Genomic DNA, 10,391 nt, shown 5'->3' on the forward strand with positions numbered 1-10,391 from the left:
CTTCTATCTCTTAATAGAATTAATAGAGTAAGATAATTTAAGGTAAGTCGAGTCTAAAAGAAACCTTTAAAGTGTTTCCATAATATTACAAGTTTATTCTTCGTGAAACTGTAAAGTGTGGAAGATGTTCCAATTTATAAAAGAAGATATTTCAAGGTAGAATATACACACATGCAACTTGTCCACAATAACTAAAAAAATAAACACAAAAACAAAAACAAAAAACACACAAAGTGACTAATACTGTATAGAGCAGTACACAACATATTACATAAACTTGTTAGGGACTTAGGGATACAAAGTATTCAAATGAATCTCATGGACAAATATAAGTTTAAGTTTGTGTATTGGGTTATTGTTAGCTAAGTTGGTAAATTAGCCATCAAAATCTTAACATATTGTAATGACAAATACTCTAACTTGTATGTTCAATGTTTGGGTGTCCAAAAGGCTTATTTTTTAGCGTTGTTATTAGCTAGCCTAAATTTAATGGAGATTATGAATCATTTACATTATCTAATTTAGTATTCCCTCATAAGTCATAATATAAGTATGATTACCTTTTAAAATCTAGCTCCAAACTTAGGCCCTGTTCTTTTCACCTTAAAAAAATAATATTAAGTAAAAATAATTTCAATTCAGTAAAAATAAGTTCAGTTCAACAAAATTAATTTCAGTTCAGTAAAAATAATTTCAGTTCAGTAAAAATAAGTTCAGTTCAGTAAAATTCAGTTTTCTTAAAGAAGAATTATAATAGAAAATCAGTAAAAACAATTTCAGTTCAGTAAAAATAATTTAATTTCAGTAAAAATAATTTCAGTTCAGTAAAATTAAGTTCAGTTCAGTAAAAATAAGTTCAGTTCAGTAAAAATAATTTCAGTTCAGCAAAATTAAGGTGAATCAAACAGGGCCTTAAGAAGCTTTTTTTGTATTTGATACATATCAAATATCAACAAGGTGAATAGGTGATTGTTTTCTATCCAAAACATCATTGTAAATAAATCAAAGAAAGACCATAATCAAGTAAATAAAGATGACTCCTTTGATGATGCTACTTATTTGGATTGGTGGGAATACAACCCCCTTGTTAAACGGGTAACATACTAACCTAACACGAGAAGAGATGAAAATTGACTATAACATTAGTCTAGCTAATAATTTCATCTATTGTCAATTGCTTCTAAACTAAATTCTTGCTCAAACCCCCCAAGTCCGACCCGGGCCTATATGACCGCTCAATAGAAATACTCCACCACTAAGATGAATTCGATTACGAAACTACTCAATTAGGATATAATCGCAAAACTTTAGCCAAACAAGCTAATTGATATCAACATTATTTTCTTAAAATGAGCTTAGTAACGAAATGAGCCTAGCAATCTAGCATGAAGATGTCAAGCAAAACTTGCTGTTTGTCTAATTGCAATTTGTTTTTGGGGAAATTCCATTTTGCTTCCAATAGTGGCCCAATGTAAGGCCCTGTATTAAACACGAAAAATTATACACTAGTTATTAATGTATAATGAGGCCCAATAATAAGGCACCAATAAAAAGCTCAAAATAAGCAGGCCTTTTTATTGGTGATTGGTGAACCATAAGCCAGTACTTGAAAATTTGATATGGGTCATCTAAATACTCGCAATAACTGTAGTAGTACAGCAGTGGTAGGTCCAATAATATAATACGGATGATATTAGACAATGTGTGCAGTCACAATCCCTGCTTCTTAGCCACGTCCTCTCTGTGCAACCATTGGCCCCTCCATCGCCATTAAATGCCCAAATCTATTACTTCTATCAGCTTTAACTTTCTCCGCCCTTGGCCTAGTGACAAAGACTCCGTGTGTCTATGTACGATGCTCCATTTTTATAAGTTTATAGACTTACAGTTGATCAAACACGTATGTTAAGACATACCTCGTGTTCATAATGAAAGTATAAATTGTGACTAATCTAACAGCATACAAAAACTTTGGTTTTGATATATTTAGACTTTAGTATATATTTTTATAAGAAAAAAGCGAAAGTATTATGTGATTTAATTGTGAAAAAAAAAACAAACTACTCGTATAACACTAAAAAAAAAATACTCGTATAAGATAGTACATCAGAGATTCAAATCTCCTCTTTTCTACGTGGCTATTCATAATTTGTGATGCCCTTAAGAAAAAATTACTTCTTCCGTCTCACTTTAATTTACAACTGATAAAAAGATGTCTCATCTCAAAATGCAGCCTTAGAATGAACTATATGTCTATATGTATGGCTATTATTTGTTATGTATAATCATTTATGGTGAAAATACACTCCTTTGTAAACTTGCAACTTGTAAGGAGTTAATATTCACTTTATGTATAGTAACCTCGGCCAACCAGAGTCGAGCATGAGTAGTAGTGTAGTACTAGTACTCAAGCTTGTTGCACTTGGACCGATTGTAGAGAAAACGTACACCTACAAAATCAGATGATCAAGCCAAAGCACAAGGCTTGTTATGCCTCTTTAATGACCTTTGGTAGAAAGTTGTCTTTCCAAACAAAAAAACAAAGCCACTATGCCCCAATACAAGAAACTCAAGACAATCTACTACAGTACATATGTTTTTAACAGTATTCCAACTTATCAATTCAATCACTTTCTAAGTTTCAAATTTTCCTATAACACACACACACTAAAAAAAAAATGTGATACTCGCATTGTTCATTTTATGTGATATATTGAAACTTTTTGCATTATTTTACATGACTGTATATTTATGTTTTTACTTATATACAAGTATGAATTTTGTTGTTTTTGTACAATATCTTTTTGTTAGATTGCTCACAAATTCACAATGTATAGTTTAATAATATCAACTTCTTAAATATTTTTACTAATAGAAAATTGTAGATACTAGCACTAGAAATTTGCTAATGTGTCACTTAAAATTACAAATCGAGGGGGCTAAAATACAATAATAAACAGAAAACATGCAAAACCCAAATGTTGGGGCTTTTAACTTGATAAAAATAAGGGGATAAACATTGAAAAGTTGCTTGAAAAAGAAAGAAAACTTGTATTATAATAACGAGATTGAATTGGTTTATATAGACAATGATGAGTAATTACGTAGTAATTAATTTTCTATTGTATGTAGAGAGTTACAAATGACATTTGACAAATAGCATGAATAAAATTTGATATTGCGTAATATTGCTTGAATAAATAAATACAAGTACCATTTTTTAATACTTTAACTTGACATACATCTACATAAATAATAATTATTTAAATTCGTAAAGAGGAAACCAGTTGCAAAAGAGCTAGCAAAAGATACGAAAACATGTACATTAATAAGTGTTGAAAAAATTTTAGACCCACCACTTAGCTATGTCTTGAAACAATTAAGAAAAAGTGGTTACCCAAGAATTTGGACCACAATTTTTTTTTACGAGTGAGTTGCAATAATTTCATCACCTTATCTAAAATTAGTCTAGTTAACCTACAACCTAACACCATGTGCAATTTTCAGGTTATGTATTATACGGTGGTTGAGATGGGATTGAACTTACTTTTGGATTTTTGGTTTTTTTTTTATTATTATGTTTTTATTAGTATTATTATATTTGCCAACCTTAAAATATTCTTATATAATTAACTTATAACTTACGTAGTGGATTTGTTTTTCATGATGTAGCCATGTAGGTTTATGAAGGTTGACTAGCTAGGGTTTGTTGCCAAGTTGACTAGCTCATGGTAATTTGTAAAGGATCTACTACATAATCATAATTGTTAAATATCCTAAGTTAGCTTCTCTTATAGTTAGACTTCAGGTGACTTGTGATGATTGATTATCCAACCTAAAGTTAAATTGTACATGAATTTACTTAATAAGGTTCATTTGACCCAAAAATAACAGAAGTTATTTAGATTAGTTCATCACGCATGATTAATTTGATTAGCAATAATCGTGAATATATGTGACACATTGGCTTTAACGAACGGATATGACAAGAAAGAATAAGCAAAAACGACAAGTAATAACACATAAATTCAAAAAGTCTAATAACAATGCATGTATTATCTATGTTCACCGGGCAAAAAGAATTGAAGTAGATATAGTGATCCTAATTAAGGACAAATAGGTAATTAGCTTAAGCAAGTTTGTTAAGACTTAGAGAGTTAAGGATTTTATATTCCCAATTTCTCATATAACTCCCTGAAACAATTACTGAATAGTACGTCCTAAATATATACTCTCTTTGTCTTAGAAAAATTGTCACGTTAGACTTTTTTTTTCACTATTCATATATTCATTTTGACTAATATTTTTTTTGAATCAATCTTAAAGAATTTCTCTAGTCTTTGTTTTTTATTTGGGTTGACCCTAAAAGGTAACTCAATTTCTTTTTAGTTAGCCTTGTTCCAAAATTCATCTACACTTTTACTATCTTGCATACTTAAACAAGTTAGATGCAAGTGGCAAGTCATGCATCAGGTTGATTTTCTCACTATAAAAACAAATGTATATAGAATTTTTTAGATTTAAGTCGATATATATTTTAGATTTTCAAAAATTTTACTAACTTACCAAATAAAATAATAAATATATTAGTAATCAAAGTTATGCATTAACAAATAAAACTAGTTAAATAGTTGTGTTTAACTTAGGGATGGAAATTTTTAAAAGGATGCAAGGGGGATAGTATTTTCATTAGTCTTTTTGCGTTATATTCAAGCTTGAATCTTCAAATAATCTAAAAAGATTCGTACTAGGTAATGGACTTATGGCATATATTTATTGATGTTTACTAGACATCTAGGTCATCTATTTGTAGTTTTGTACCATATATAGTGAATTAGTGATCTAAAATATATAGTGGAAGACCAACCTCTATTTCTTTCACAAAGTTGGACATTATGGAGTGGCTTATTATAGCGTTACAGAAAATCATTTTGACTGTGAAACATGGCATTGTACTACATTACCCAGTTAAGATTTTTCTTTGATAGCATCAGTAGTGCACTTATTACTTGACCAATAATCAGATTTTACATGATTTTGGAGCGTATGTCAAGGCAAAATTAGTAAAGCTAAGCAATTCCGCATTGAGATAATCTAAGAGATTATTAATCCCTTAGAATTAAATATCAATCACATTTGAGGTTAATTATTGGTTAAACAATGTCAAATATAATCGTTATCACTATGCTATATACTCCGCATGCAACATTGTGCCAAATAAAGCTCTATACATGTGTTTGTGTACGTGTAAATCATATAGATAAAGACCTTAAATTGACTCTTCATTAACTACTAGTGATCATGCATGTAATTAGAAGTACAATTTAAGTTGTTGAATTAATATGTTTATTAGAATGTCTATGTGGTAGCAATACGAAGTTGCATGTAATTAAAGCAGTGATTCTTGGATGAAGATGTATATATTGCAATTAACAATATAGACATATTCAATTTAACTTTATTAATTTAAATATATAAATGTATTGAATTGTATAAGTTTTAATAAATAAGTTAAAAAATAGATAAATTATATTCGTTTGAATGGAATACATTGTACCCTAACATTATGTTAAAAAATTTAAAAGCAACAAACTCAATTATGATTTTCTCCATTTATTATCTCATATGTACTACTCCATAATAAAACTGTTTCAATTTAGATAATGCATCTAGCTTCTCATAAATGTGTCTGGAATTCAATTTAATTAAGTAATCAAATAAGCCAATGTACATGCATAACAGAAACACAATGCAACGTTAAATTAAAACAAGTTTATTAATTAAACAAGTGCATAAGAATATTGAAAGAGACAATAATGATAGAGCAAGGTACGAGACCTACAAGTTATATAAGAGGTGATATATTATATAGATAGTACAAGATGTAGGGCTAAAGAATAAGATGGGCATATAATTTAGGTGTAGAAATGTCCCACCAAATTAAAAGCTAAGAAAAATAATTTTATAACACATTTAATATTCATAATGTTTATTATAACTCCAAATTAAGCAATTTGTTTTTATTATTTTGGGAGGTTCACAATTCTCATACACAAAATATTGTACTCTCTATTCTTTCCCCTGAAAATAAAAAGAGCCCACATGTTCCCACCAGAAGGGAATAAAGCAACATTGAATGAGACGAATTGAGGGGTTGCAACACTTACTATCTTATAACCCCTTATTTTTTTTTTTGTGTTTGAGATCATTTTTCCAGACAGCTATTACAATGGCGTAGACTTTCCCCAACATTTTATGTGTCTTGTTTCTGCCCACATATTTTCTCCTTTCCCCCTCTTTTCCCTACGATGGAATCTTTCCCTTTTCTCTCTCCTCGCTCTTTTGTCTTTTGCTCCATTTCTCGTCTTCCTTTGCCTGAACGAGCTAATAAGCCACAAGGGCAATACAAATTCACACTTACGATAACAAAACTATATTACACATGCCCTTAATATAACATAATCATGTGTTAGTGTGTTACTTATGTATGCCTTAAATTTTATATCATGGTGCATGCACTACTTTTTGGATATATGAAAACTATAGTTTATAATTATTTATAAACATGCCCATAATGGATGGACTGCATGCAGATGAAATGAAAATGCAACCTATAGATAGTTGGGAATTCTGCAAATCTGCATGTTATGAAGGTCCATGATGATGAGACTAGACTAAGACTATTCCATTAAAATAGGAACTGTAACTAGCTAACACAGTAGTGTACACAGTAATTGGCGTGGTGTTACTAGATTTGACTTGTCACACCACGTCTAACATCTACATACCATTTTAATTAAAACTTTGGGTTAGTGTTTTTATATTTGCATTTATATCGGCTAGTTTTAGTAATGATCATGATGTTTCTAAGATATTATAGTTCTACTTAGAGTTCATTTCATTGTCTATCTATAAGTATCCTTGTTTGTGTACCTTTTCTAGGTTAGACCAATTAGAGATGCGAGGGAGTCATGTGATCAAATATTTGATATTTAAGTAATGGCTTGTTCGGACATAACTAGTTTTGCATTCATAATGATTATAGAAACAAAATCTAATTAGAAATTGAAAAACTCCTTTCTTTGGTTTTGAAACACATATACAATATATTTTTATTTATCAAAAGTTAAAAACTAAAAACTCGCAACGGTAACAAATTTAACATGTCCTAAAAGAGCGGTGTCAAATGGATCGGATTACACTTTTACGAATCGTGATTGGTTACAGGGTTACAACATTATCCTATAATGGATTGCATTGGATAGAAAAGGCTATTGTTTAGCAACTAGAGTAGCTTGTTATAAGCAAAAAATGTCCACCTTATAATCTATAATTACTGCCACACCACAAGGAAAAAGCCAATATGGTTTGAGTAGCTTAGCTTAAGCTTCTTCCATCAAAGCCTCAAAGGACTCCTCACCTAAGATCTTCTTTGAAACCTTCTATCATAATTATTCAAATCAATCTTATAGAGCCACAAATCATAATTAACCTAGTTTATTACTGTAATCAATCAATAGTTAGTGGTTAATCTGCTGCAGAAAATAATGAGGAAATGCTTAAAGATCATCAAGAACTCAAGCTAGACCTATTTATCAAGTTCATGATATATGGTATACAAATGGAAAATGGTAAATGACAATCAGAAAATATGTAGCATCCTTATATAAATATATAATTGTGTCTCAATATATGAAACATACCAATGAAATTTTCGAATTATAAGGGCATGTTTGATAATTGATAGGTTGTCTCTTCCATCTCATATATTATCCATTTAGTTTTAAGGAATCCATTTTTTGAAAAAATAAAAAGAATAAAACTTATTATAGGCTCAATCTTTTTCTTAGGTTCTTCTTTTAATATCTCTCTCTATCTTCACCTTTATTTTATACTCAATGAAAGTATGTTTTATCTTTTCTCCAACAACATTGTGAGTCTAGTAAGTGTGGCACTTGATATATCAGTCTCCTTGTTTCTTCATTATCAAACACTTGTTGCTGGTGAATAAGTAACATGCTTACATTCATCATTTTAAAGTTTACTCCTTTTCAATCAAGGGCCCCTTAGACTCCATGATTCATTCCTTAACAACACCGAAATTATGAACATCATTTCCATTTTTATGACTATGTACTATTCAGATTATTAACTAAACTCTATAAGTCCTTAATTAGGATGTAAGTCTCTTTTATGATGATTTGAACTCAAAGTGACAGCACAAGAGGTATCACCATATTCGTGACCCTTCATCCAGCGTATGAAGATGTTCGAGTAAAAGTAACTGGAGGTATCACCATATTTGTGAGCGCAACCTTCATCCAGCACAAATTTAGATTATTGAAAATCGAATGAAAGTTTGATTTCTAATCGTGGTATCACATTATAAACCTCTAAACTACAATCATCGAAGGGAATCGCATAATTAGGGTACATTTTTATCAATGAAGTCTTAATCAACTTTGTAAGAACGGTATATGGTTGCATGTTTGAATCTCTTTATTTACCAATCACCATTGTAGATCTAGCATTTGCACCTCTTCCTCTTCTTATTGTTGTATACATTACTTTAATCATATCAATTCTTCAAGTCATTTAGGTTATGTAATCAAATATTTTCTTCATGAACCATATTCATCAAATGTAATTTGATCAAATCATAAACTTCTTCTGTTGAAGTGTTGAACTTGCAATGTATTTTAACAAGTTTCACCACTCTCATTAGATTTTACACTCATGTTCTTCATCAAAATTCCTATATAGCTTTGAAGATTAGCATAACACTAAAAAACATGGCCTCATCATCTACTCAATTCTATGCACTCTCTAGGTTTAGAGAACCAGTTTTTTCACAAGATGAGCTACAAAATTGGGTTACAAAATGAGAGTCATTTTGAAGATATCATTATTTTAAAAACAACCTCATTAATCTATGAATATACATCAAAAGATGCCATTGAGGTCGGACAATTACCGATCCCAGAGATTGATTTATCACTACTCGAATTAAAGGGACCGGGGAGGAGGCCGGGGTAGAAGCAAAGTAACGGCTGAAGAAAACAGAAGTAAAAGGCATACAAACAAAGGCTGAAGTGGGAAATGCAGGAGGAAGTATAGAGGCAAAACAGAAAAGAAAAGAGAGATAATTAATGAGAGTTAAACCAAACAAGTAACGGGCGTAGAAATGAAGCAACCACACACGAAAGAGCAAATGTGCTCTTTCCCTAAATTCAGTAGTAGTTGAATACTTGATTTACTCAAACTCTCATCAGTTTTTATTTAATTTTTGGCCTTACTAGTTTACCTCAGGATGTCCTCACCCAATATAATTTCTCTGCTCAATGGCTCACTCCTCGAAACCCCTCTAACGAGCATAAAAATAGCCATGGTTCGGGTGTAAAATAGATAAAATTAGATTTTGGGGGTAATAGTTACACTAGGGGGAGGGTGGGTAACTATTACCCTCATTATGAGAGCAATAATTCCTCCATCTCTCTCTTTTCCTCATGGCACAACTAGTTTATTTCATTTGTAAGCACCATGTCTCCTACAACAACACCTCTAATTACTTTTGTTTTTTCAAGTTTGACTTTTATTACCCCCTTAATGTCTTACCCCCAATCCAAGCATGCCCTAAAAGAAACTAATCTGAAAGCCTAGAAAAAAGAAGGAATAAAGTTGGAAGTATCTTTACTAAGCCAATGAAATGAAGAGCAACAAAAACCGTGACCTGAAATTAAAATTAAGGGATAAATAAATTCCAAGTAGTAGTAAAAATTACTAAGATGAAAGAAGATAAAGCAAGAGATGAGGCAAAAGAAAGGAGAAGATGACAGATGTTAATGAGAACAAAATAAAAACCAGCACCATGTTTGGTTTGCATGCTAAACACGTTTGATTCTACTTGGAAGTGTTTGATTCATTGATGATAACAAAATTTGATGATAATGTACTATTAGATGAGCATGATATCATATGATCTCACCTTCCCTCATTAATACTACTACTAGTATTACCTTAACAACTTGGTTGTACACAAATTAAGGTATCCCTTCCCCAAAAATATTTATTTTTACTTCCTAGTACCACTTACGTTTTAAGACTAGCTAGACTTATCATGACATGGGATACCCCCTCATAACATTTGTGTGATCGATATTAGTTTACAATGATAACAATAAACTTAATACCGTGTTCGTTCTAGCTAGGGCTACGATTTCGATCTCCATGGCAATTCGAGTTTCTTTTAGTAATCTCGACTTGTTTATCTATATCAATTGTACAAAAAACTCGAAAATGAGAAAAGGAAATGATGAAGATGATAATAAGAGTAGTGTAACACAAAATGAAATTAGACCCAACAAATAATTAATTGTAAATAACAAGAGAAA

Source organism: Chenopodium album, chromosome 25 (genome assembly GCF_948465745.1).
Source record: "Chenopodium album chromosome 25, dcCheAlbu1.1, whole genome shotgun sequence".
NCBI lineage: Eukaryota > Viridiplantae > Streptophyta > Magnoliopsida > Caryophyllales > Amaranthaceae > Chenopodium > Chenopodium album.